Source organism: Dama dama, chromosome 18, assembly GCF_033118175.1.
Source record: "Dama dama isolate Ldn47 chromosome 18, ASM3311817v1, whole genome shotgun sequence".
Classification (NCBI taxonomy): domain Eukaryota; kingdom Metazoa; phylum Chordata; class Mammalia; order Artiodactyla; family Cervidae; genus Dama; species Dama dama.
In genome coordinates, this window is record NC_083698.1 from 98,722,040 (window position 1) to 98,725,940 (window position 3,901).

Below are 3,901 nucleotides of genomic sequence, written 5' to 3' on the forward strand. Positions count from 1 at the left end.
ATATAATCAATAACTATGCAATACATTTGTACAGTGATTGATCGTAACTAGATTTATCGTGGTGATCATTTTGAAAGGTACAGAAATATTGAATCACTGGGTTGTGTAATAGAAACTAACATAGTGTTGGAGGTCAATTATACTTCAAATATAAGTAAACAAACTCATAGGAAAAGATATCAGATTTGTGGTTACCAGTGGCAGGGGGATGAAGGCAGTCAAAAGGTACAAACTTTCAGTTATAAGCTAAGTAAGAATTAGGGATGGAATGTAACAACATGAAGAATCTAATTAGCACTGCTGTATGTTATATATGAAAGTTGTTAAGAGTGTAAATCCTAAGAGTTCTCATCACCTGGAAAATTTTTTCTATTTCTTTAATTTTGTATTGATATGAGATGATGGATGTTTACTACATTTATGGTGAAATCATTTCATGACGTATGTCAGTCAAACTGCTTTGCTGTACACAAACATACTTGCTGTATGTCATTATATCTCAAGAAAACTGGAAGAAAAAAAGTACTAAGTCATAGGAGTATCATTTCATGAATTATATATCACAAAGTGAGTCTACAGGTATACCTGGCACCCAGATCCAGAAACACTGCCAAAACTCTAGAAGCCCCCTTTTCACATGTCCTCCATAACCAAACCACCACTCACCAAAGTTATCTTACCAGAATTCCAGTTACTAAAAGCACAGGTTCATAAGGTCCATATTTGTTTTCCATGTAAGTGGAATCATCTTTTGTGTCTGGCTTATTTTGCTCAACATTATGCTTTTAAGACTCTAAAACCCTCACTAGGAACCCCAACTTTCCTTTGTGTACTTATTGTGTATTGGTGGCTCTCTAGTTTTCTGCATCTCTCATCTCCAGAGACCTGTAATAGTGTGAAACAAACCCTTTATTCAGATAAATACTTATTGAGCATCCAGACGATGCCAGGGATTGTGTCAGGGGATGAACCCCAAAGGGTGCTGCCAAACTGAGACTTCTGTTTCCATGAGGCATCTTGACTAAAGAGTGCTGGGGTGCGGGTGCGGTGGAAGATTCACACTGGTATGTGACTGCAAATTTTGAAAGGAATGTATTACCTGCCTTAAAACAACACCCCAAGTTGCAGCTTAGCGCACAGCTCTCAACTAGCAGTAGGGTTTCTCACTTGGGTCTTTTGAATGGATCATAAAGTCTAGGTCCCATTTCTGGTTCAGTTACTTCTACTTTTCTTCAAATGTGATTTGGCTAAATATTGGGATTCTTCCAGCCAACACTTCAAAAAAACTCTCGGCACTTGTCGTTTGGGACCTTCAGGAATAAATTATGTGCAGACACGCACCCCTGGTTTCCCTGTGGACATCTGTGGTACTTCAGTCCTCTTGTCTAGTTAGTTAACCACAAGCATTGCTATGAGACCAATGGTCAACCACCTTCTGTTTGAGTGTTAACTTTCTCATCTACAAAAAGACGGAAGTATACTACATTAGAGACGCTTAACCTGAAATCTGTGGATTTGCTGGGGAATACACTAACCCCTAACCTCATGCGAAGAATTGACTCATTGGAAAAGACCCTGATGCTGGGAGGGATTGGAGGCAGGAGGAGGAGGGGACAACAAGAGGATGAGATGGCTGGATGGCATCACTGACTCAATGGACATGAGTTTGAGTAAACTCCGGGAGTTGGTGATGGACAGGGAGGCCTGGCGTGCTGCGATTCATGGGGTTGCAAAGAGTCGGACATGACTGAGCGACTGAACTGAACTGAACTGACACTAACCCCTTGGGCTTCCCTTGTGGCTCAGCTGGTAAAGAATCTTCCTGAAATGCAGGAGACCCTGGTTCGATTCCTGGGTTGGGAAGATTCCCCTGGAGAAGGGATAGGCTACCCACTCCAGTATTCTTGGGTTTCCCTGGTGGCTCAGACGATAAAGAATCTGTCTGCAATGCAGGAGACCTGGGCTGGGAAGATCCCCTGGAGGAGGGCCTGGCAACCCACGCCAGCATTCTTGCCTGGAGAATCCCCACGGACAGAGGAGCCTGGCGGGCTACGGTCTGCGGGTCGCAAAGAGTCGGACACGACTGAGCCACTAGTAACACAGCCAGCACATACTAACCCCCGGAAATGACATGGAAGATTGTGAATGTGTGTGTTTTTGGTGGACTAGAGTCCCGACTATAACAATACCCGCCCTCTCCCCCGAAAATTAAACACCATCATGATAGGTGGTCTCCAAGAACCGTTTTAGCACTCGATATTTTGCAATCATGTGGCTCCTTGTGTCAACAGAAGGGCTTAATTTTCGCTTAGTGTCTGGCTCCAGCTGAATCTTAAAAAAAATAGATGGCCTTGCTTTTTAGCTTCTGTCGATTTTTCTGCCTCAACAGAAATGATACTGTAAAGCTGCAGGGCCACACAGTAGCATCCCTCTCTGATCTCTGTAGGTGAGATAGCATCAAGGGTCCACTCCTTTAAAATAGCCTGGCCCTGAATCGAGTCCCGTTTTTAATATGACCTCAATTAGGGTCCTACTGTATGTAGCTGGCTTGTTTCCTAAACGCTGTATCTATTGTAACCCTCAGAACTCACTGGTGGGTCTGGCTGTCACAACCAAATTGATGTGAACACACCAAGATACTCTGATCAGTTCAACAATCCCGTTATCTCTACCCAGAGAAAGGGCCTGCAGCAGTCCTGCGTGGAGAAGGGCACCCTGGTTTGCCTGCCCAGGCCGGGGCTGGCCTGTCACCTGAGCAAGGGGCCGAAACAGAACCTGTCCTATCTCTCCAAGGCTCAAGCTCATCATTCACACACAGTGAGATTAGGTTTCGCGTTCCCTCTGTGTGACTGGTTCCCCTGGCAGTGCCTCAGCAACAATTTGAGTCCAAAGTTTTCATCACAAACCACCTCAGTCAGTATGCATGTTCGCTCTACTACATTCAACTCTTTGCAACCCCACGGATGGCAGCCCACCAGGGTCCTCTGTCCATGGGATTTCCCAGGCAAGAATATTGGAGTGGGTTGCCACTTCCTCCTCCAGGGTCAGTCAGTATGAGGAAACATCTTATATTCCTTTCATGGAGAAAGACACGTGGACTTGTAAACAGTTCTTAATCATTATATTGGTTTCACTGTAGACCAAAGAGTGATCTCAGAGCTCATCCTCTTCCTACAAACATCCTTTTCTGCTCATACTTATCTAAAAGAGAAGTAGAGCCACATTTTCAATCCTTGCTCCTCTAAGTGTGGACCACGGACCAGTAGCATCCGCCTCACCCAGGGGCTTGTTGTTCAGTTGCTAGGTCGTGTCTGACTCTGCGAGCCCTTGCACTGCAGCTCACCAGATTCCTCTGTCCAATTTCCCAGGCAAGAACACTGGAGTGGGTTGCCATTTCCTCCTCCAGGAGATCTTCTGGGACCAGGTATTGAACCCGAGTCTCTTGCATTGGCAGGCGGATTCCTAACCATTGAGCCACCAGGGGAGGGGGCTTGTTAGAAATGCAAACTTCCTGGCCCCACCCCAGATCTACTGGACCAGAATCCGCATTTTAACCAGCTCTCCAGATGATTCTTAATCAGAGGCATTTTAAAATCTGAGAAGCACTCTCAAGAAATTACCAATATCTTGCTAATATTATGTCTGTAACCTTCCAGCAAATAATGAAAGAGCAGTAAATGTGGGCTTTCTTCCATTTCCCTTTTAAAACCCAGAGGACCACCAGGGATGCTTTGAGGAAGAAAGAAGAGTAGGAACAAGCTCAGAAGAGGAGAAACTTAGAGAGAGAAGAAGGAAAAAGAGGAAAAGCAAAGAGAGAAGGGGGGTGATGGGCAGAGTGAGGGCCCAGGGTGTCTGTACTTCCACCACGGGAGCGCCACACCTGAGATCTGCAGATCCCACC